This window comes from Odocoileus virginianus, chromosome 7, assembly GCF_023699985.2.
Source record: "Odocoileus virginianus isolate 20LAN1187 ecotype Illinois chromosome 7, Ovbor_1.2, whole genome shotgun sequence".
NCBI lineage: Eukaryota > Metazoa > Chordata > Mammalia > Artiodactyla > Cervidae > Odocoileus > Odocoileus virginianus.
Genome location: NC_069680.1, coordinates 11534592 through 11561455, shown reverse-complemented (window position 1 = coordinate 11561455; position 26864 = coordinate 11534592).

Genomic DNA, 26864 nt, shown 5'->3' with positions numbered 1-26864 from the left:
AGGAGCCTGGGTGCTGCAGGCCTCGGGGTTGCAAACAGATGGAAATGACTTAGTGACTGAACAACAACCATCTACAGATAGTATCAATAAGAAGTTAATACCCAAAATACATAAGAATCTCATATAACTCAATATTAAAAGCAAAAAACTCAATTAAAATGGGAAGAAGACATAAATAGCCACTTTCTAAAGAGGACATACAAATGGCCAACAGGTATATGAAAATATTCACTGTTTCTAACCATACTGCTAAAAATTACCAGAACATCTAAAATAAGACTCTTGACTCTAAGCAAGAGACTGTATCCTCTAACCAGCTTCAGAAACATGATAATAAGTTCTGAGATGATGAGCTAATTATTGCTCAAAGGTAACTCGCTCATAAATTTACACCAAATTAATCTGGACCCAACAGTAATAATAATTTGATTATAAATTGACCAGCCTTCATTATTTTAGTCCTGATTAGAGCAACTTGCTTGGTTTCCCTTTCAAATTGGAGAGGTGAACAGAGATAAATTGCCAAGCAAACCCATATTTTAGAGGGCAGTCTACTAGAACTTCTAGGGAATCAAGAAGCTCATTAAGCTTAAATATCCAATGCAATAGCTAAAACCTATGGCAAATTGGTTTACTTTTTTCAATTATATTTAATTATTCCTGTGATAATAATTCCATGAGCACAGCTGTTTCAGTTTTCTACTAAAGAGGTATTCCTCTTGGCAAAACAATTTTGCACGGAATCAGAATATCCAAGATGATTTGTTTTGAGCTCACATTTGAGGGAGGTTTGACACCACTCTATTAAAGACTCTCAAAGCATTGTGACAGGCAGAATCTGGCCATTTGCAACTGGAGAGAAGGAATGCTATGAAAAGGACAGTGAATTCAAACCAAATGTTTACTGTGGAAGAGTTGCACGATCTTGGAAAAAGCATGTCACTGCCTATGAAGTTACATGAAAACACAATACTTTAAACTGTTGCACGCTGTCATACTTTTGCATAAAATTATCACTTTTTAGAGAATGCTTTCCTCCCTCTTGACAATGTCTTCCTGGTAAAATTGTCTTCTTTATATTTCAGCTAAAGCATTACCGCACAAATATACACTATCCCTTTATTTCCCCATTGGAGTTGACTGGAAACATAAGATCCTTGATGATAATAATGGCAATTTCTAACATTCATTAGTACCTTGCGTGTAAGATGATACAGAGTTAACAGAATCAGTTTATCATATTCTAATTATTTGTCCACATGCTTGACTGTCCTATTAGATGCAAATTTCTAACAAGCAAGAAATGCATTCCTCAAATATGTATATGAAATATATAGTACAGTGATAACACACAGGGTGACCTTATGGGCTGCAGACTGCCAGGTTGCTCTGTCCATGGGATACTCCAGGCAAGAAAACTGGAGTGGGTTGTCATGACCTCTTCCAAGGGATCTTCCCAACCCAGGGATTGAACCCATGAGTCACATCTTCTGCATTGGCAGGCAGGTTCTCTACCACTAGCACTACCTGGGAAGCTGATAATACATAGTAGATACTCAATATTATGTGAATATGTTTCTATCAAAAAGTAAAATAACAGTAACGGTTCTTCTGGCCTCCATTTCACAGAACTGGTTTTTTGTTTTATTTTTATAGTGGTGGAGTTTTTATTAGTCATAAATAAAACTTATAGACAAAACCCTCAAAGGATACAAAATAATTAAATAATATAATCAACCAATGGGTTCTAATCCCTTTTATAGGATATTTTACCCCCAAATAGCAAAAAACAGGATTTTTAAAGTGTGCATGCAACATTAAACAAGATAACCCTCTCCTAGTTCATAAAACAAATCTTGACAATACAAAAGAATTAAAATCATACAAAGAATATTACTTATCATAATGGAATTAAAGAACTGGCTTTGAGTGGGTAATAAAATGGTATGTATCAATATTAAAGTCTGTCATGTCTAATGTACTATGTAAATATCAGAAATTATCATCTCTCATCTAGAAAAATCAAATCTACATGAAAAATTTCATGGCTCCTTATTAAGTCTTTGTGGAAATGACAAGCTTATTAAAATAGGAATCTTTGTCCTGAAAAAAAAATATTAATTTAGTTGCAGAACAGAAAAAAATTGCTTTATCTAAGGTTAAATAATTAAAAGAATGACTGTATTTGTCATAGAGTGTAGATAGATAAGGGCTTCCCTCATGGATCAGATAGTAAAGAATCTGCCTGCAAATCTGGAGACCTGGGTTTGATCCCTGGGTTGGGAAGATCCCCTGGAGGAGGGCATGGCAACCCACTCTAGTATTCTTGCCTGGAGAATCTCCATGGACAGGGGAGCCTGGTGGGCTACAGTCCATGAGGTCACAAAGAGTCGGACATGACTGAGTGACTAAGTACAGCACAGCACCTAGATAAATGGATAGAATGCTTTGAAACAAAATAAACTTTAAAGAATCAATCTCAAAAATAAACAAGCAACTCCTGCAGCTCAATTCCAGAAAAGTAAACGACCCAATCAAATAGTGGGCCAAAGAACTAAACAGACATTTCTCCAAAGAAGACATACAGATGGCTAACAAACACATGAAAAGATGCTCAACATTACTCATTATCAGAGAAATGCAAATCAAAACCACAACGAGGTACCATTACACACCAGTCAGGCTGGCTGCTATCCAAAAGTCTACAAGCAATAAATGCTGGAGAGGGTGTGGATAAAAGGGAAACCTCTTACACTGTTGGTGGGAATGCAAACTAGTACAGCCACTATGGAGAACAGTGTGGAGATTTCTTAAAAAACTGGAAATAGAACTGCCATATGACCCAGCAATCCCACCACTGGGCATACATACTGAGGAAACCAGAATTGAAAGAGACACGTGCACCCCAGTGTTCATCGCAGCACTGTTTATAATAGCCAGGACATGGAAGCAACCTAGATGTCCATCAGCAGATGAATGGATAAGGAAGCTATGGTACATATACACTATGGAATATTACTCAGCCATTAAAAAAATGCATTTGAATCAGTTCTAATGAGGTAGATGAAACGGTAGCCTATTAAACAGAACTAAGCAGAAAGCATTCAAACTTCAAAGCATTCTGAAGTAAGCCAGAAAGAAAAACACCAATACAGTATACTAATGCATATATATGGCATTTAGAAAGATGGTAAAGATAACCCTGTATGCGAGACAGCAAAAGAGACACAGATGTACTGAACAGTCTTTTGGACTCTGTGGGAGAGGACGAGGGCAGGATGATATTGGAGAATGGCATTGAATCATGCAAATTATCATATTTGAAATGCATCGCCAGTCCAGGTTCGATGCATGAGACAGGGTGCTCAGGGCTGCTGCACTGGATGACCCAGAGGAATGGGATGGGGAGAGAGGTGGGAGGGGGGCTCAGGATGGGGAACACATGTACACCCATGGCGGATTCAAGTCAATGTATGGCAAAACCAATACAATGTTATAAAGTAAAATTAATTAATTAATTAACTTTAAAAAAATATTTGCATTGTTCTGGATAAATATTGATTTTACATACCTAAAATCCAGACTCTTCACCCTTTCCTGAGATGGTTTTTCCCTCCCCGCCCCTCAGAGGGTCAGCTGCCTTGCTCTGTTTTCATAGAGCACACTCATCAAAGAAAATCCACTTTCTGGTCTTGCCTTAGCTTTTCTAAGATATTTACACACAAAGGTGAAATGGCATGCTGGCAACTCCTTCACAACAGTGTAGGAGAACATATGCATCAGGAAAACCAAGGATCGTGGGGTTAGTTTGTAGGAAGAGCAGAGGGAAAGAAAGGCTCCACTACTCCATGGGTCATTATTTCTTACTATTTCAAGCCTCAAAGTCTTCAGACAGTATTAATTCATGTTCCACATGAATACAGAGGTGAATAAAAGCAGCGTGCATACTGTCAGAAACAAAAGATATGAAATACTCAGGACACATACAGATGATGAATCCAGCCTTAGCACAGATCTTCTAAGAACTGACTATTTTCATAATATCAGTCTCCAAGTATTAACAAAATAGCTGATTTCTAGAGTATTATTCCTGTCATTTATTGTAGACATATTTAGTAGGACTAGAAACAGAAATAGAAAAAAAAGTAGCTACCTTTTTTGTGAGCACAAGTCTCTGAAAGATGGTGTCAGTATTATCTACCTGTGTTAATAAAGTTTAATACCCTAGAATTTGTCACATAGTAGTCAATAAATATTTGCTGAATCAAAATGAGTGAAAGAAAAACGTAGGAAGAGGGTAGAGAAAGAGAATGGAAGAGATGGAATTTGACTCTTAGGAGAGTACCAGGTATCACTAACTCAGTTCAATTTCTTACAATAAAAAGCATCTCAAGAATTTGTTTATATCTGAGGAGACATGCTGGAACAGGTGAAATCACATAGGCTTATATCTCCAGGTTCAGCCTTACTAGGCTGATTTCTAGAGCTCAGCCTAACTGAACTCTGGTTTTGATTTCCAGTTCTAAGGTACTCCAGGGCAAAAGTACCCTGGAGTTTCAAGTAGAATCTTGTCCTGGCTCTGTCGACATGGCCTGAGTTTTCTGGGTTCCACTTTCCCAACCTCAAAAATGACAAGGAAGCGAGCAGCTTAAGTAGTGGTTATCAAACTTTACCCCTGGTGTACATTTGACCACAGGGAAGAATCAAGGCAAATGGGTTTATATGCAGATTTAAATTAACTATACGAGTCAGTGTCTTTTTGACATATTAATATCAATCCAATTTAGGCAAGTTGCTTCTTGAGCTTTTTGATGAGTGTTTGCTTAATCATGCTTTTATACAAAATGTCTAAAAGCATATAAAACCTCCTGGCGGCTGAGAGGTATAAGGTATCCAGCCTTGCTGTTGCTGTTGTCTCTAAGTTGTGTCTGACTCTTTGTGACCCCAAAGAGGCCAGGCTTCCCTGTGCTTCACTATCTCCTGGAGTTTGCTCAGATTCATGTCCACTGAGTTGGCGATGCTATCTTAACACTTCTTATCTAGAAAGAATGTGGGGAAGCTCAGTGCTCGATCATCTCAGGTCTCCTCTAGATCCAAAATATCTCATGATTTTTCTTAATAAATTTGAATGTGACAACTCCTCTCATTTTCCCCTTAAATAGACCCATATTTCAATCCCTTGTCTTCCATGGCATTCCAGTATGAACATTATTATTTTACGAGTTAAGGCTTTACTAGATTATTCAATTACTTCAGTAATTCCCAATACAATAATCTCCTTGATTCCTGGCTACTCCACTTTCAAATGCCTGATCTAAGGATCAAACATCATTCTAAAGTATTAAATAAAAAAGATTTGATCCACATATTTTGCTTTCACTATCAAAGAACATACCACTATTATATCTTAATATCCATATTAGCTAGTTTATTTCTAGAGTAACAGTGGAGATACAAATGTTACTCATCAATTCAATTATTTTTTACATACTAAAATAGGTATTAATTATTTTAATACTGTCCTTAGAAAATAAATGCATTTTTCATTTTTGAAGCAATCCTTTATAGCTATAAATTAAACAGAACTTTACACTAAACTTGATGCTATTATTTTCAAGTTCCAGGATTAAGACGCACCAATAATGCTTCAGAGTCCATGGAAATAATTAACTAAAATTCCTTATTACATTCTCCCAAATTTAAGGGAAAAGACTCCTTTGTTTGATATCACTGCATGAATTTTTGTTTCAACTTCATAAAGTCATAGAAGACCTGAAATCAAAGAAAAACCTGACACCTGGGGCAGAAAGATATGATTTATAGCCTCAGAAAACTGAATTCACCTAAACATTGTTTAAAAAAAAAAGAAAAGGTAAAATCCCCAGGTGAAAGGACTATCTCAAGGATGCAACTCCTGGGCATTTCAGGTGACAACTTGATTTTACAGAAATGAAAGTGCAAATACCAGAAGATGGCTCAGACAGTAAACAATCAGGAGACTCAGATAGTAAAGAATCTGCCTGCAATGTCGAAGACCCAGGTTCTATCCCTGGGTTGGGAAAATCCACTGGAGAAGGTAAGGCTACCCACTCCAGTATTCTTGCCTGGGAAATCTCATGGAGAGGGCTGCAGTCTATGGGGCACAAATAGCCAGACATGACCAAGTGACTAATACCTTCACTCTCAATACTGAAAGACCACCTAATCAATATACTGCCTTTTAGAGGAATCATCCCACAGCAGATGTGGGATTTGAAGAGATATGAAGAGAAACATATCTTTGTCCCTAAAATTGACTATTCGTATATTTTTTGGCATTGCATGCCAAAATCAAACACATTGCAATAATATCACTAAGAAAATTTCAAACATAACATTAGTTCATATTGATATATCAACAGTTATTCAGTGCATCCGCCTACAAGAATATTCTCTGATGGCAAGAAAGGATGCTAGTGAATAAAGATAACAACTCCCCCTGGATATAACAAAAATAATATAAAAAGAGGAAATCTTCACACATCTCTGTCCTTCAGATAACTAGAATATTGTGCTTAAAAATGATTAGGGGGAAAAAGAAGGAATTCCAGAGCGTGGGCTAAGAATATGGAAAATAGGTCTTCTTCATAAAAGCAATGAGAACACTGGGAAACAATTAGTAAAATAAACTTTTCTAAACTTTGAAGACTAACTAAAACTTTCAAAAATCTGATGAGCCTTTATCCAAAAAAAGGAAAAATGACTGGAGAGATTTTAACAAAAGATGACATGCCATTTAAAGAAAAAGGAAATATAAAATAATGTTTATTATTTTTCCTAGGAATAAAAACTCAATAAATACTATCCCTGAAAATGTTGGATTTACTAAACAAAAACTTAAAATCCAAAGAATTAAATACATGTCTAAAGAAAGCATGAGAATGACGTCTCACCAAAGAGACTATCAAAAAAGATATGGATATGATTTAAAAAATCAAACAGATTCTAGAGTTAAAAAGTACAAAAGCTTTGATTTTTAAAATAATAGAGCACATTTGAGATGGTAGGTAAAAAAAAAAAAAAAAAGGCTTGAGATTACCTGGCCTGAGAAATAGAAAAAAATGAAAAGAAAAAAAAAAAGAAGACTCAGTATTGAAGGACACCATCAAATATCCAAACATTTGCATAAACACAGTTAGAGGAAAAGATACAGACAAAATGGAATAAGACTATTTAAATAAATAATTGCTGAAAACTTTCCAAGTTTGGAAAAGAAAAACAATCTACAAACCAAGAAGCTCAATAAACTTCAAAGAAGATAAACTCAAATGTAATCACACCTAAAGATGTCATAAACAAACTTTAAGCAAAAGACAAAATCTTGAAAACAGCAAGAAAAATAGAATTCATTTTGTACTAGGAGGAGTCTTAATAATAAGTAGCATATTAGAAATCATGGACTTGAAAAGGCAGAGGGATGACATAGACAAAAAGATGAAAAAATATGACTATAAGAATTTTATATCTGAGAAAACTATCTTAAAAAGGGAGGGAGAAACTGAGAGATTCCCAGATAAATAAAAACTGAGACAATTTGTTGCTAAACAGATTTGAGATGCAAAATATACCAAAAGCAAAAAATCTTCTAGACTGAAATAAAGTGTAACTATATAGTTACACAAATACACATAAGTACATATATCAGTAAATTTGATATTTAAATTATAATTTTGTTTGTTTCTTCTAAGATATTTGAAAGATAGTTGAATACAGAAAACTTATAATACTATGTAGACATTTATAAAGATATAATTTCTGTGACAGTAATAGCACAAAAGAGGGAGAGAATAAAGCCTTGCTAGAGAAAAATTTTTGTATAAAATTGAAAATGATCTGTAGCATTTCAAATCAGTTGTTTAAAAAAAATTATAATTTCTAGGAAAAGCATTAATTAAAAAGCAAATACAGTAAATTTTAAAAAGGAAATTTAAACTAGTTTTTTACTTTTTTAAGGAAACTCCGTACTGTTCTCCATAGTGATTGTACCAATTTACATTCCCACCAACATTGTAGGAGGGTTCCCTTTTCTCCACATCCTCTATAGCATTTATTGTTTGCAAAGGTTTTAATAATGGACATTCTGACAGATGTGAGGTGATACCTCATTGTATTTTGATTTGCATCTCGCTAATAATTAGTGATTGTAAGCATTTTTTATGAGCTTTTTGGCCATATATTTGTCTTTTTTGAAAAAATGTCTCTTTAGATCTCCTGACCACTTTTTGACTGGACTTTTGTGGGTTTTTTTGTTTGTTTGTTTGTATGTTTGTTTGTCTTTAATACTGACTTGCATGAGTTACTTGTATGTTTTGGAGATTAATCCCTTGTTCAGTTTATTTGCAAATATTTTTTTCTCATTCTGATGGTTACTTTTTGTTTTGTTTCCTTTGCTAGGCAAAGATTTTAATTTTAATTAAATCACATTTTTGTTTTTATTTTCATTACGCTAAGAGGTAGATTAGAAAAGGTCTAGCTGCAATTTATAGAAGAAAGTGTTCTGCCTATGCTTTCTAACTAAACTCTTGGGTTGGCCAAAAAAGTTAATTCTGGCTTTTCTGTTACATCTTATGGAAAAATCGGAATGAACTTATTGGCCAACCCATTGAAAATACAGCTACTATATGATCCAGCGATCCCCTTCTGGGTATATATCTGGAGAAAACCACAATTTGAAAAGATACATGCACCACAGAGTTCACTGCAGAACTATTTACAACATCCAGGACCTGAAAACAACCTAATTGTCCATGGACAGAGGAATGGACACAGAAGATGTAGTACGTATATACAATGGAATATTACTCAGGCACAAAAAAGCACAAAATAATGCCAGCTGCAGCAACATGGACAGCCCTAGCAATTGTCTTTCTGAGTCTGACTTACTTCATTCAGTATGACAAACATCATATGCTATCACTTCAATGTGGAATCTAGGCTCAGACGGTGAAGAATCGGCCTGCAGTGCTCAAGACCCAGGTTTAATCCTTGGGTTGGGAAGATCCTCTGGAGAAGGGAATGGCTACCCACTCCAGTATTCTTGCCTGGGAAATCCCATGGACAGAGGAGCCTGGTGGGCTACAGTCCGTGGGATTACAGAGTCGTACATGACTGAGAAACTAACACATATGTGGAACCTAAAAAAAAAGGAGGGTACACATGCAATCATCTACAAAACAGAAATAGTTTACAGATGTAGAAAACAAACTTATGGTCACCAGGGGGTAAGGGGGGAGGAATAAATTGGGAGCTGGGATTGACATATACACAATACTAATAAGGACATGTTGTGTAGCTCAGGGAATGAGACTCTCTAATGGCCTATATGGGACAATAATCTAAAAAAGAGTGGATATATGTGTATGTATACATGATTCAGTTTGCTACACACCTGAAAATAAGAACACTGTAAATCAACCACATTCCAATAAAAATAATTTTAAAATGGTACACTAGAAAATATGCAGTTAGCAATAATAAGACAATAAAAAATAATGAGGAACAAAAAGATATGAGATGCATAGAAAGTAAACCCAAAATGTCAGAAATAACACCAATCATACAAATAACATTAAATTTGAAGGACTAAGCAATCCAATCCAAACACAGAGACTGTCAGATTTTTCTTTTAAATCCAAGAGTATGCTTTATAAAAGAGACACTTTCAAAGACAAAAATGCATTGAACACAGGAGGATTAAAATAAAATGTGCACAGAAAACTTAAGAGCTGGAGTAGCAATATTAATATTAGACAAAGTACATTTAAAATGTGTCTAGAATTATAAAGCAAGTACACTCCAATAAAAATTAATAAGAAACAAAAAACAAAAAAAAAGATTTGAAAAAAATGTGTCTAGACACCAGGAATATATTTCATAATGATAAAAAGCATCAATCCATATGTAAGATAGCAATTATAAACTGATAAACTCCTACCAGCAGAGCCTTAAAATGTGTGAAGTGAAATCTGACTGGGCTGAAGTGAGAAATTAAAAATATTCAATATTGTTTGAGATATCAATACCAACTTGCAATAATTGACAATCTAGTCAGAGTATCAGTAAAAGTGGAAGACTTGAACAACACTGTAAACTAGCAAGACCCAAAAGATAACTATAGAAAATTTTACCTGAGAGCAGCATAATAAATGTTATTTTCAACAGCAAAGGTAGTTGATATTTAACCCATTAAAAATATCCATTGCTATCCATAATGTATTTCCATACATAACCAAGGTTTGAACAAAATCAGGTGGGAGGGCAGTTGAGTCAAGTGAACCAAGAACGTGGTTTGAGTTTGCCCCACATTGTAAAAAGCTATTACTTTTCTAAAGACTCCCATACCCTCTGCCCTCATTTCTGCCTTCCTCAATGGTTATCAGGTTTTGAACCCTGGATCCTCAGGGGGGGAAAAAAAAAAAATATATATATATATATATACACACACACACACACACACACACACACACACACACACAAACTAACAACAAGGGGCAGGTAGCCCACAAGAGTTCTCTACAGTCACCAGAGCCAAAGAACTGTTTGCTTTTTTTTCCCCCCATCATCCTTTATATTGTGTCAATAGCAGAAACTCTAAATGAATATTCAGTTCAGTTCAGTCGCTCAGTTCTGTCCAACTTTTTGTGATCCCATGGACTGCAACACACCAGGCCTCCCTGTCCATCACCAACTCCCAGAGTTTACTCAAACTCATGTCCATTGAGTCAGTGATACCATCCAAACCATCCTGACATCCCCTTCTCCTCCTGCCTTCAATCTTTCCCAGCATCAGGGTCTTTTCAAATGAGTCAGTTCACGTCAGGTGGCCAAAGAATTGGAGCTTCAGCTTCAGCATCAGTCCTTCCAATGAATATTCAGGACTGATCTCCTTTAGGATGGACTGGTTGGATTTCCTTGCAGTCCAAGGGACTCTCAAGAGTCTTCTCCAACACCACAGTTCAAAAGCATCAATTCTTCTGTGCTCAGCTTTCTTTATCATCCAACTCTCACATCCATACATGACTACTGGAAAAACTATAGCCTTGACTAGACAGACCTTTGTTGACAAAGTAATGTCTCTGCTTTTTAATATGCTATCTATGTTGGTCATAACTTTTCTTCCAAGGAGCAAGTGTCTTTTAATTTCATGGCTGCAATCACCATCTGCAGTGATTTTGGAGCCCCCAAAAAGAAAGTCAGCCACTGTTTCCCCACCTATTTGCCATGAAGTGATGGGACTGGTTACCATGATCTTAGTTTTCTGAATGTTGAGTTTTAAGCCAACTTTTTCACTCTCCTCTTTCGTTTTCATCAAGAGGCTCTTCAGTTCTTCTTTGCTTTCTGCCATAAGGGTGGTGTCATCTGCATATCTGAGGTTATTGATATTTCTCCCGGCAATCTTGATTCCAGCTTGTGCTTCATCTAGTCCAAAGTTTCTCATGATGTACTCTGCATATAAGTTAAATAAGCAGGGTGACAATATGCAGCCTTGTCATGCTCCTTTCCCTATTTGGAACCAGTCTGTTGTTCCATGTTCGTTCTAATTTGCTTCCTGACCTGCATACAGATTTCTCAAGAGGCAGGTCAGGTGGTCTATCATGTGTTTAAAAAGCATTAGATGCATCTTTTCAGGTCCTTTGATATTTGAATTTCAAATAGGAGAATCATTGTAAATATTACTTGCTTTGTGTCATATTAAAGTGTTAGTCACTCAGTTGTGTCCAACTCTTTGACACCCCGGGACTGTAGCCCTCCAGTCTCCTCTGTCCTTGGGATTCTCCAGTAAGAATACTCTAGTGGGTAGCCATTCCCTTGGACTTCCTTATTGCTTACTGTTTACAGCAATTATAATTAAACACACAGAAATATGTTGCTCTAGTTAGACTATAAACTCTAACAGAATAGAAACCTTCTCTTTTGTTTACTATCCTATCTCTGGTACCTAGACTAGTACTTGGTACCTAGTGGTGATGCTATACACTTTTGTCAGGTAAATGACTGTGTATGTTGTTGAAAATAGATTCATCATAATGAACAGTCAGGCACTGAGAAGAATCAAATAGAAACTGGTTGAACTCAGAGGTGTGTAGACAGATTTTCTAAACTATAGGAACTATTACCTCTTATCTGCTCCAAGATAAAAAGTTTCCATGTGAAAACTTGTTTGCTGCCTTTTTAAATCAAATATGTATATTTTTGAGATTAATCCTTTGTCTGTTGCTTCGTTTGCTATTATTTTCTCCCATTCTGAGGGCTGTCTTTTCACCTTGCTTATAGTTTCCTTTGTTGTGGAAAAGCTTTTAAGTTTAATTAGGTCCCATTTGTTTACTTTTGCTTTTATTTCCAGTATTCTGGGAGGTGGGTCATAGAGGATCCTGCTGTGATTTATGTCAGAGAGTGTTTTGCCTATGTTCTCCTCTAGGAGTTTTATAGTTTCTGGTCTTACATTTAGATCTTCAATCCATTTTGAGTTTATTTTTGTGTATGGTGTTAGAAAGTGTTCTAGTTTCATTCTTTTACAAGTGGTTGACCAGCTTTCCCAGCACCACTTGTTAAAGAGGTTGTCTTTTTTCCATTGTATATCCTTGCCTCCTTTGTCAAAGATAACGTGTGCATAGGTTCGTAGATTTATCTCTGGGCTTTGTATTTTGATCCATTGATCTATATTTCTGTCTATGGGCCAGTACCATACTGTCTTGATGGCTGTAGCTTTGTAGAAACCTTGCATTCCTGGGATAAAGCCCACTTGGTCATGATGTATGATTTTTTTAATATGTTGTTGGATTCTGTTTGCTAGAATTTTGTTAAGGATTTTTGCATCTATGTTCATCAGTGATATTGGCCTGTAGTTTTCTTTTTTCATGGCATCTTTGTGTAAATAAATGCTGGAGAGGGTGTGGAGAAAAGGGAACCGTCTTACACTGTTGGTGGGAATGAAAACTAGTACAACCGCTATGGAGAACAGTGTGGAGATTTCTTAAAAAACTGGAAATAGAACTGCCATATGACCCAGCAATCCCACTTCTGGGCATACACACTGAGGAAACCAGATCTGAAAGAGACACCTGCACCCCAATGTTCATCGCAGCACTGTTTATAATAGCCAGGACATGGAAGCAACCTAGATGTCCATCAGCAGATGAATGGATAAGGAAGCTGTGGTACATATACACCATGGAATATTACTCAGCCATTGGAAAGAATTCATTTGAATCAGTTCTAATGAGATGGATGAAACTGGAGCCCATTATACAGAGTGAAGTAAGCCAGAAAGACAAAGACCAATACAGTATACTAACGCATATATATATGGAATTTAGAAAGATGGTAACAATAACCCTATATGCAAAACAGAAAAAGAGACACAGATGTACAGAACAGACTTTTGGACTCTGTGGGAGAAGGCGAGGGTGGGATGTTTTGCAAGAACAGCATCGAAATATGTATATTATCAAGGGTGAAAGAGATCACCAGCCCAGGTTGGATGCATGAGACAAGTGCTCGGGGCTAGTGCACTGGGAAGACCCAGAGGGATGGAGTGGGGAGGGAGGTGGGAGGGGGGATCAGGATGGGGAACACATGTAAATCCATGGCTGATTCATGTCAATGTATGGCAAAAACCACTACAATATTGTAAAGTAATTAGCCTCCAACTAATAAAAATAAATGGAAAAAAATTAAAAAAATAAAAAACATACATGAGAAAAAAAATAAAATAAAAATTTTAAAAAAGAAGTATAAATCAAATATGTTCTAAGAGTTTCACTAGTGCCTTCTTAACTGGCTCTGAATTTCATAATAGAACTTGTTTAACACACATTCCTATATATACAGAACACAGCACTAGCTAATGATCTCGTAGCTACTATTTTCCAGGTCATTCTTTTCAGTTTATCCTTAGGCTTTCCCTGGACTCTCAGTGTGAGGAGACAGAAATAGATAAAGAATGCATAGGAATGGACACGCGTGTGCATGCACACATATACAAACACACACACACATATTTGGAAATGCAAATACATCTTTACAAAGCACAAAGTCTAAGCTGCAATGTACATCTTTGTTTAAATGTCTTTCCCCACAGGTAGTGCCTGTTAAATACTGCTTACATTAACACCTGAGAACCAACACTATAACAAATTAAGAGGCCCTCGTTTAACATTTTCCCCTTACAGAGCATGTTTCTAATTGATGTTTAAATTCAAGTTTACTTTTGGATTACTAGAGTGAAGAGATTTCCTGGCATTAGACAAGTAGGCAGAAATCATCAATCATTCAGAAGGTGCATCATTCAAAGTCACGAACAAATGGAACTAGTGCATAAAGAATCCACTGGTTGCAGGTCTCTGCAATGAATGAAGGATGTGACTCCAGCTGAGAGAAAAGAAACAGTTCCTGAGGCACCGCAGGAGAAAAACATTTAAATGCTGGCAGAAACGAAAGTAAACTTATTGTAATGATGTCCTGAGAGAAAAACACAGGGGCTTGGAAAACATATAAGTTGGACTATAACTATTATCATCGTGTTAACGTTAAGTTGGTGAAGTTTCTCATACAGATTAGGGTAGACAGTGGAAAACACAAGGTAGAATCAGAAACACAAGGTTGTGTTCTCAACTTTTCTGAACCTTCTGAGTTGAACATAAATTTCAACACTGGATATTAACATAATGGGTTACACTGAACTGTCAGGCTCAAGACCCAAAACGCCCAACATGAAAGGCCTCAAACAGGGAGAGTCAGGCTGGGTCCAGGTAGGTTGGGTGAACTGAACCATGTTTTGTTCCTACGTGAAGCGCTCCTTCGTCACTCCCCACATGCCTATCGGAGCCTCTTCTGAAGTCTAACTGCTCTGTGAATTTTACTCAAAAGGTGCTGAGTTTCTGTAGCTTTGCATTAACTACAGGAGATAAAATGCTAATCACTGGGAACTAATGGAGCTGAAACATTATTCCTCAATTTGTTTTTATGTCATCTTGTTTAAAACAGAGAGTGCCTGAACTTCACACATTTTAGGCCCCACCAAACCTGGATCTCTCCTGCCCTATTTTCACACAAAAGCTGTTCTAATAACTGCAGGGAGTATAAAAATACACACTGAGAGCAGCTCTTTACCTTCCTTGTCGACACCCAGGCTCCCCACTCTCTGTAATGCCCTCAGAAAGGACACAAAGAGAATATTAGATGCAAAGTCAACATCTTTCACTGCTTTTGCCTATTTCATGGGAATTAGAAACACACATGGCAGAATTCTCTGGAAAGAGTGTAAAGGATTAATATCTTTGCAGCTCCATAACTGAGATAGGATCTCAGGGTTTTATTCTCCAGGGGAAATAGAAAAATTAGATGAAGAAATTATTTCTTTCTAGAAGCTGCAGAACAGCACACGGATGATTTGCCAGCCAAGGTTACTGGGATGGCCTTAAATGGGCAGTAAAGCAAAACATACTCAATCGCTGACCCTGACCCTACTTGTCAGCAGAAGCTGAATCTGGAGATGGGTTTGACTTCTGTTTAAAATAAATGGTTGATTTTTTTTTTTTAAAGCTAACAAATGTGTAAAACTACTGAGAACACTAAGATAGTAAACTGAAGGTAAAAACAATCAACTTTAAGTGAAGAGATGAGAGAAAATAGCTTCCTCGGTGCCCAGTGAGATGTTGTGGTCATTAACCCTGGGAGCAGAATATTTTCAAAACTCTTCAACATGCGAAAACCATGACCGTGAATGCAAAAGAGGTGCCTACTGCAGGCCAGTTATTTTTTCCAAAATTATGAGTCTGTCACCCAACCCTCAACCCCACATTCACACTCATTCACTTTAATCTGAGATGCTCGTTTACCAACTACCAACTTACTAGATAGTAATTTATACGATGGTAAACACTGGGCTGAAAAACACCTTGTATCTCTACCTTTCCCACACTCTCCATGCACTTCTTTTTCCCATGTTTTTGCATGTTTATTTCCAAAATAATTTATATTTTTTCCCAACCTTTTTTCCTACTTTTGGAAAGAAAGTGTGGAGTATTTGTGGCAAAATAGCTAGGTGTTCTATTTTTCTCTTCTGTACTCAAAATCCATTTCATTTAACAAGTATCTGTTAAAAATGAATTACTTGTAATCCCTTTTGTATTGTTTCATTAACGCAATATATACATATATATATAAAAGAAAGCTGAGTGCCGAAGAATTGATGCTTTTGAACTGTGGTGTTGGAGAAGACTCTTGAGAGTTCTGTGGACTGCAAAGAGATCCAACCAGTCCATCCTAAAGCAGATCAGTCCTGGGTGTTCATTGGAAGGACTGATGCTGAAGCTGAAACTCCAGTACTTTGGCCACCTCCTGCAAAGAGTTGACTCATTGGAAAAGACCCTGATGCTGGGAGGGATTGGGGGCAGGAGGAGGAGGGGACGACAGAGGATGAGATGGCTGGATGGCATCACTGACTAGATGGGCATGGGTTTGAATAAACTCCGGGAGTTGGTGATGGACAGGGAGGCCTGGCGTGCTGCAATTCATGGGGGTCACGAAGAGTCGGACATGACTGAGTGACTGAACTGAATATAATGTTTAACTCTTTAATATATTTATGTTTTATCTTCCCAGCAAGATGAACCTTTTATAGATGACTATTAAGTACCTATGAAAGTCAAAGACATACAGAGTTAAGTAGGCCTCAGTCGGTAACCTCAGAGGTTCCCAGTAAAGGATCCTTGGCATAGAAATGTTAGTAACATGACAACTTAACATTTTATTCACTTACACTGAAGCAAGTTTGAGTCTGCATGCAAAACTGGAAAAGGGACTATATTTTCTCATTATTTGTCCAGTATCAAAATAGTACTCTAGTGCCTGGCACCAGAGTAGGTAATCAGTAAGGGATTTTGTCTTTGTTTTGTGAACATTAATAGGACCAACTCAGTATCCAAACAGAATGCAAGTTATCAATTATGTAAAAAGTGTACAGGTCATGAATCATGGCCTGATGGGGGTATTGATCTACTTATAAATGAAACATTAAAAGACACCTTACAAACAGAGCCATAAGTGTTGCTGGCTGACTTTCTTCCTGCTTTTACTGCTCAGATATCCATCTAAGAATGGTAAGTCAACTATACTCCAGTATATATATATATTTTTTTTAAATTTAAGAAAAGAATTTTCCATTCAGTTTCAAGAAGTGCTGCTGGCACTAGCAACCTCCAAGTGTTAGCAACTATACGATATACTTGAGTTTTTCATTCAAGACTATAAACCATAAAAAGAAAAAAAAGACTATAGACTCCTCAGGCAGCTTCCAACGAGTGACTAAGCCTGGTGAGAGTACCAGTGCCTGGTCATTTCTACTCAGGTGGGACCCATCTACTGGCAAAGCTGTGACCCAGGGATTCTATCTAAATAAAGATCAACATATCAATTTCTTTTCTTTCATACATCCTGCTTTTGATGCTGTATATTAAAACTCACTGCCAAACTAAAGGTCACCTAGATTTTCTCTTATGTTTTCTTCAAGTTTTCTATTTCTGGATTCTATCTTTTCCATTGATCTGTGTTTCTATTTTATCTTTTACCTTGAGATGAGCATTGAATGTTCCATAAGTACTTGCTGTTCTTGTTTTAATTAAAACTTTATTGGGGAAAAAACATATAAAGGAAAAGAATATAACCCTATAAGTGAGTTTTATGTAAGTGATCAGCATCTTGCATTTCTTCAATGTAATTTTTTTTAAGATTAAAAAAAATGCATATTATCAACATCTCTCAGAGGGGTATATTTTTTACAGTTGATTAACCTACTCTGACACATGATAATGACCCAAAGTTCATAGTTTTATTAGGGTTCATTCTTGGTGTTTTACATTCCATGGGTTTGGACAAGTATAGAATAACATGTATCCATCATTACAGTATCAGTATCTTCACTGCCCTAAAATATCCTCTGTGCTTTGTCCATTAATCCCTTCTTCTCACCCCACCCCACCCTCACTTGCTTTCTATGTCAATTTTCTCCATTTTTTTGAAACTATATTTTAGGATGAGTACACATTTTGGATTTTTGTCTTCCTGAAGAATCAAACCTGAGTCCATTGTTTATTGTCTATCTTTCTCTTCGTAATACTTTGATTTTCAGCAGGTTTTCTATGATGTCCTAGGTTTTAGTTTTATTTATTGTTTGTGGCTAAGATTTTTGAATCTTTGGGTTAATATAACTTATATCATTAAGTCATTATTTCTTGATATGTTTTCTCTGCTGCATTTTCTCTCTTCTGATTTTGTGACTACTATTATATGTATGATAAAATGTTTGATATTTTCTCATAGTTCTTTCATATTCTTTTTTATCTTTGCATGATTTTTTTATCCATCTTTGTTTTTAAACTTGTGTTACATACAATCTGGTTTTAAATGCATCCACTGGATTTTAAATTTCAAATATTTTAAGAATTAGAATTCCTATGTGAACATTTTAAGTTTATATTTATCTAGTTAAGTTTCCTCTAAATTCAACATTTTTAAACCATTTATGTATGGTTTAAATTCCAATGTATGCCAATTCCAATGTCTGTCTCATATATCTGTAACTAATGATTTTTTTCTACTATATTTTTCTGTGTATATTCTTATCTGCTTTATATTTTGAAAATATTCTTTATTCTACACTATGTGTGTATATATACACAAATACTTCATATATATCTATGTGCACATATATACTGTATAAATATCTGCACTGTGTGTTTGTATGTGTATTCATTTTTTTTAAGAAAAACAGTTTAATTATTAGATTTGATCCTGTCAAGGATTAGTTTTTGGTTTTATTAATGAAAGTTTATTATTCTCCTCTTTAATAAGGTACAAATTCACTGCCATTCTAGGATCCCAAATGAAAACTCATGTTATTATTCAAATCATTTTCACTCTATCTAGTTCAAAACTTCAACATATCCCCAGGTTGCTGCAACATCTGAAATTTTTTTCCAGATCTCAAACCCTCATGTAGTTTCTGCTAGAACCTGGGTAAACTCACTCTGCCCACATGCCACCTAGAATTTACCAAAGGACAAAGGAATTAATCCCAAGGAAATGTCAGGTACTTCTCGAGGGTACCCTGTCTTGCAAACTGAAATTATCTTGACTTCTCTAAACTTGGCTATGCATCTATAGCTCTCTGCTCATGCTCCAACATAGCACATTTGGGAACTGCCCCTAGTAGACATTTGGGTTGAATACAGTACTCATCTAATGAACTTCCTTTCTTTCAAGGAACAATACCCCACTCAGTTCATCACCTAATGCCTTAATATAGTCGATTTACAATCTTGGCCAATAGCTGTAATTTCTTAGGATACAAAAGTGAGGCTGAAAACAAATCTATCATAATCAGAAATATAAGTTTTACAATATATTAGTAAAATATTGCTGTGGTCTTCTGAGGCCCTTATAGGACTTTGAATTCTTTAAGAACATTTCCAACATCTATCTTGGCTACTAGTTTATGATAAATATTTGATAAGCATTTTCCAAAATTGAATAAATGCATGATGAGTTTAAATACAATAAGTTTCACTCATCCATTATGATTATTAGGAATCATGAAGGGTCCTCTGAAATTAGAAAGGATTCCAATGCAATAGAAGATCACAAATTTCAAAAATATCAAGAGCCAGAAATCAAGAATGATAAATGTTCAAATCCTCACTCTACCACTCTTCAGTTCAATTCAGTTGCTCAGTTGTGTTCAACTCTTTGCGATCTCATGGACTGCAGCACATCAGGCTTCCCTATCCATCACTAGTTCCCAGAGCTTACTCAAACTTATGACCATTGAGTTGTTGATGCCATCTAACCAGTTCATCCTCTGCCGTCCCTTTCTCCTCCCACCTTCAATCTTTCACAGCATCAGGGTCTTTTCCAGTGAGTCAGTTCCTTGCATCAGGTGGCCAAAGTATTGGAGTTTCAGCTTCAAAATCAGTCCTTCCAATGAACACCCAGGACTGATCTCCTTTAGGACAGACTGTTTGGATCTCCTTGCAGTCCAAGGGACTCTCAAGAATCTTCTCCAACAACACAGTTCAAAAGCATCAATTCTTTGGTTCTCAGCTTTCTTTATAGTCCAACTCTCACATCCATACATGACCCCTGGAAAAACCAAAGCCTTGACTAGAGGGACCTTTGTTGACAAAGTAATGTCTCTGCTTTTTAATATGCTGTCTAGGTTGGCCATAACTTTCCTTCCAAGGAGGAAGCGTCTTTTAATTTCATGGCTGCAGTCACCATCTGCAGTGATTTTGAAGCCCAGAAAAATAAAGGCACCTACTGTTTCCACTGTTTCCCCATCTATTTCCCATGAAGTGATGGGACCAGATGTCATGATCTTAGTTTTCTGAATGTTGAGCTTTAAGCTAATTTTTTCACTCTCCTCTTTCACTTTCATCAAGAGGCTTTTTAGTCCCTCTTCACTCTCTGCTATAAGGGTGGTGTCATCTGCATATCTGAGGTTATTGATATTTCTCCTGGCGATCTTGATTCCAGCTTGTGCTTCCTCCAGCACAGCATTTCTCATGATGTATTCTGCATATAAGTTAAGTAAGCAGGGTGACAATATACAGCCTTGACGTACTCCTTTTCCTATTTGGAACCAGTCTGTTGTTCCATGTCCAGTTCTAACTGTTGCTTCCTGACCTGCATACAGGTTTCTCAAGAGGCAGGTCAGGTGGTCTGGTATTCCCATCTCTTTCAGAATTTTCCACAGTTTATTGTGATCCACACAGTCAAAGGCTTTGGCATAGTCCATAAAGCATAAATAGATGTTTTTCTGGAACTCTTACATTTTCAATGATCCAGCAGATGTTGGCAATTTGATCTGGTTCCTCTGCTTTTTCTAAAACCAGCTTGAACATCTGGAAGTTCATAGTTCACGTATTGCTGAAGCCTGGCTTGGAGAATTTTGAGCATTACTTTACTAACATGTGAAATGAGTGCAATTGTGTGGTAGTTTGAGCATTCTTTGGCATTGCCTTTCTTTGGGATTGGAATAAAAACACCTTTTCCAGTATTGTGGCCACTGCTGAGTAGTAATGGTAGGGCAAAAGAAATACATGGACAGATTTCCAAAGAATTGTGTGTAAAATGCACCCAGAGAATAAATGGTGTGGTGTAGAAATTGGTGGGGTTTTTGTTTGTTTGTTTGTTTTGTTTGTTTTTCTACATTAAAATCTGCAGGTAATTCTAATGACATCCAATGCTGGATTAGTGCCAAAGGAGGCATTGCTACTTGTTGATGAGCAGTCTCTTAAATGATGGCTTTCAGTCTATAGAAATATATATAGCTTGAACAAGCACATTCAATATCTTAAGAGTTGCATTTATAGGAAATAAATTGCTATTTTTCATACTATACAAAGCGGCTTCCCCAGGAGCTAATAAAGAATCCACCTTCAATGATGTAAAGTAATTAGCCTCCAACTAATAAAAATAAATGGAAAAAAAAATTAAAAAAAAAATCAAAAAAAAAAAGAATCCACCTTCTATATAGGCCTTGGGAGTTTGATTCCTGAGTCAGGAAGATCCTCTGGAGGAGAGACTGGCAACCCACTCCAGTATTCTTGCCTGGAGAATCCCATGGACTGAGGATCCTCATGGGTTACAGTCCACAGGGTCTCAAAGAATCAGACAGGACTGAAACAACTGAGCATGCATGCATACTATACAAATAGTTCATTTACATTAAAAATAAGCTTTATCATTAACAATCAGTCACTCTTGAGAGGAAAATTGGAAATATATACTGAAATTTTTATATTTGGAGAATTGATCATTTAAAGAAAGATTTTTATGGAAGAAGTAAGAAGAAAATTGTGGGTGTCAACAAAAGTCTCTTACACTAGAGGAAGTATTTAAAATTAGCTATCATTCCAAGGTGTTCACAGTTGATAGGAAAAGGAATATGCTGGGAAGAAATGACTACCATGTAGGAGGAGGCAAAGTGGAAAGCAGGATCTTTAATGGATAAGAAAGCTGAGGTAGGAATGTGAGTTGAGCAAAAGCAAAGAGAAGAGCTCTATAAATATTTGATAAATCAATCGTCAGCATTCAAAATGCCCTTTTATGGGGAATGTGAGTATTGTATATAGAAATGATAGCCTGGTTTAAATTTTCAGAGTTAGAACCACCATCATGGAGTGCTAATGATCTAAAAGAGAAGGAAGATGTTCTGAATCATGAGAACACCAGTAGCAAAGAAGATTATAATAGTAATACGTGTTATAACTAAGCATGAATGGAAGGTTTCTCAGATAGAGTCATTAAAGAGACCTCAGAGTTAATCAATGACTTGGGAGAAGAGAGAGCACTCAACAACAGAACCCACTGAGACAGACTGTATGGCCATCTCTCCAGGGAAAATTGAGAGACTGTTTCCCAACTTCTCATGTTAGATAATCTCTCTCTTCTCCTCAGAAGTCAAGAAAGCTGAGACCCCAGAGGGGCTTCAGGAAGGTCAGAACAACCACAGAGACTTAAGGCCAATGTGATTTGAAATGCCTCTCAGGAGGTCAGAATGGGATTTTTTAGTTTCTTAAATTAGAGGAGATAGAGTAGATGCATCTTGAATAATTCCCTCCCAAAAAATAAAAATAAACATCATATTAGATACTGCCCCAGGAGTAGACAACAAAGCAATTACAGAAAGATCATGATTTCGGATTTTAATTTCTTATAATTTATTTTTAGCAACTATTATTTTACATTCTTTTATTTATCTCATCTTTCCTATTTTTCTGAGATCACTTTTCCTTTAGTCTTCCATCTGCCCTTTTCCTTATTCTATAAAACATAAAATAGAGATTTGAGAGCCAAAGTCTTATGTGTTTCAAAGACATCTGGCTATCCATTAACTTTGAATATCCAAACCTTGTAGATGAATACTTTGCCATGAGTACAGGACTCATTAACTTCATCATCCAAAATACAAATAAAAGCTTCTCTCTCTTAAGGCTTATGCACTGAAATATGAAGCTTGAGAATCCCTAGAACTGCAAGGAAATCAAACCAGTCAATCCAAAAGGAAATCAACCCTGAATATTCATTGGAGGGACTGATGCTGAACTGAGGCTGAAGCTCCAATACTTCGGCCGCCTCATGTGAAGAGCTGACTCATTGGAAAAGACCCTGATGCTGGGAAAGATTGAAGGCAGGAGGAGAAGGGGACAACAGAGGACAAGATGGTTGTATAGCCTCATTGGCTCAATTTACATGAGTTTGAGCAAGCTCTGTGAGATGATGAAGAACAGGGAAGCCTGACATGCTGCAGTTCATGGGGTCATAAAGAATTGGACATGACTGAGTGACTGAACAATACTGCCACGCTCACAAAACAAACACAAAACCACATACACAAGGTCTTCTGCTTTCTTGAACTTCAGTGTTTTAGGGCCTCTGACAGATTGATGAAACTTCAAGTCTCCTCAACCTAGACCATTCAGTTTACCAGAAAGGGCAGACAGAAGGCCTATGACTCACTTTAACAGGGAAAACATAGTGATGTGTCATTTTGTCTATAAATTAGGTTGACATATTTCTGCTGAGGTTAATAATCTATTATGAAGCCTTTTAAGCTGTAATATTCTACACTCATCCCATTCTCCAAGCAGTAATGGCAATGCTCAGGTTTTAGAGAAATAGAAGTCTAGTGTTTACAGAGGTGATTCCTTTCTTAAAAGCACTTATACTTCCTAAAACCACTGTGATATGCTTTGAGATGAGCTAACAACCTCAGTTTCATTCAGAAGTTGTGACACTCTGCCCTAATGGAGCAGAGTGTCTTAGATGAACAGACTGATCCAGTGACAAAGTGATGACCCTTTAGAGTAACAGGGCCAGTGATTAATTATTATACAAGTCTGGTGGAAAGCCACCCTTATCTTATTTTGCAATAAGAGAGCTGAATTTTGCAGATTTTTTGTTAAATGAAGAGTACCTGTGTTACCCTTCAACCAGCTTCCCCAAATGTTTAACATCTTATATAACCAAATATAATCACAGAAGCCAAGACATTAACAATATACAATCCTGTTAAATGATCTGCATGTCTTATTTACATTTTGCACAAAGATCAAGTCTCTAAAAGTTAAGTGGGGAAACCTTGAAGGTCACCTTTCTCTACCACAACTTCCTCCCTAACATTCAACTCGTGTGTGTAAAGTAGATGAGAAAGATTACACCCATGATTAAGAGTAACACCTCCAGCCACTGTGATTGTGTTTCTTTGTCACCACAGCAATCAACACAGTTACTACTGTATTCTGAGACTAACACATCTGTCATAGCATGGCAATGAGCATTTATTTTGATCATTAAGAGTTCTGAAACCATTAATCATAGCAGCCTTAATGTATTTGGCTCCACTGAGTCAAGGTATCCAGAGGTAGTATGTCACTTCCTGGAATTCTATCGATATATTTTTGTGGCAATATAAGTTTATTATTAAACTTTAAAAAAATAAAATATTACCTAAAATTGTCTGTTATATTTAAGATTACTAAATTAGGAAAGGGAAACCATCTTGACTCTAGAAGATTTACACCAGGATACTGAAATTCTGTTTACTGAAGAGAGATTTTTAGTGATTTAACATTTATTGCATAACAGATGGTATCCAAATTTTTCAATAGGAGTTTACTGTTTTGTAAAATTACACACAAGTAAGGCCAACCAGTGCTCTTTTCTTTTAAACATGAAATTGACAAATATTTCCTCAAATAAATGAACATTTACATTTTGACTCACTTACTTAGCAAGAAAAATAGTCTCATATTGCAATTATGATTTGACCACTGTGACCTTCTACAAAGTACATCTTAGTGATTACAAGCTAACCCAAATCTACACAGTTTTGTTTTAACCTTTGCTTTGCTTTATCCTGGAGACATTAGTTAACCTCTGCTTAGTACTCATGTATGGAATACCTAGCACATGGGTGCCCAATTCAGTGTTCAAGGAGAGACAGGGACAGAGGTAGGGGAGCATTTTCTCATTTTAAGGGAAATATAAATAATTCAGACAAGTAAAAATGATACTTTATTGATCATTGTAAACTTTTCTTACATTCTTCACTTGCTTACCTGTGAACTCAGACACAGGTTGATAAATAATTTGATAGATAAACACTGTATAATATCATTCTTGTAGACTTCTTGGGAATCAGCTATCTGAAAAATCTCCTAATTACATTGGTTGCAAAATTCTTCCAAAATGACCTAAGCTCATGTAGCTAGTTCAAGGCAAATTTGACAGTAGGATTAGATTATTTAGTCTACTATTTTTTTCTATTATTGATAAAGGAGTTCAGGGATAGGGTAGATAACCAATCATTTATTTATATTAAAATATTAAGTACTTTACTAAATGTCAGGAATTTGGGATTCTGGAATTTATAAGACAGGCATACTCCTTGATCTCACATTTATCATGTAAAGTAGAAGATGTTAAAATCTTTCCTAACTATAATTGGAATTTATATTATTGTCTTTAGCAAAGATTCCACAGAATCAAGTGGGATATTAGTATGATGACTTTAGCTGCAGTGTGGCAAATTTACCAAAAGAACAAAAGTAGAGTCAGGGAAGCAAGCAAGAGAAACTAGTGCAGGAAAAAGTGATAGTTAATCTCACAACAGATTCTTACAAAGAGATCAATATACAGGCCTTTATTGGAGAACCTGGGTGAGTGAAGAAGGCTTGGGCAGAGGAAGAGATTAAATTATGCTGCTGATAAAACAGAGGTCTCAAATAGCCCTTAAAAATCCTGCATGCTAATCACTTTAGTCCTGTCTGACTCTTTGCGACCCTATGGACTGCAGTCTATCAGGTTCCTCTGTCCATGAGGTTCTCCCAGCAAGAATACTGGAGTTGGCCGCCATTTCCTCCTCCAGGGGATCTTCCCAACCCAGGGATGGAACCCACATCTCTTGCATCTCCTGCATTGGCAGATGGGTTCTTTACCACTAGCGCCACCTGTGAATCAATTGCCTGTGAGGCAAGTTCACATTGAGGCAAGAGTGTTTTTCCTTTTTAAAGCAAATGGACCTGTCACAGGCTATGGGCTGTGTGTGGGGAGGAGCTTAACACTGAATGAAATTATACCCCTCAAATGGGGACAGTTACAACAGAGAGACTCATGGGAGCTAGCATCAGGCAATACCTCTGGAAATTAAAAGAACAGTGACTAAATTCTGAAGAAGAGACTTGAATGGTGCCTCAAGATATCTATGACGGTAGAGATGGAGAGAGAGTAGGGATGTAATTACATGGTTAACCTGATGTTCTCAAATATGTAAAGCCAATGGAAAAAAGGAGTAAAGACTGACTTCTCATTTTCTGATTTAAGAAACGTTAGTAATGGTATTGATATTCATTGTGTGCGGGGGGACAGTATAGTCTCATTTGTGGTGTCACACTCATAAAAGGATATATTAAAGTATCTAGATGAGAAGCTAAGCCTAGATGGAGAAACAGAATACAGACTGATCAGAATACTAACAGCCATAAAAGCCATGGACATAGATGATTCAAGAGTGTACAGAGTGAGAGAAAGATAAAGATTGGTTGTAATTTTAAAAATGAGATCAATTATAAATAATGAGGAGATGGTTTAGAGTTGGAAGAAAAACAAAGAGGACATTTTAAGGAAGAAAAAATGTTCAGTAATGTTAAATGCTACCCTGAGTTTGAGGGGAGTTCATCTTTCAGTGTCCTATCTTTTTGCCTTTTCAAACTGTTCATGGGGTTCTCAAGGCAAGAATACTGAAGTGGTTTGCCATTCCCTTC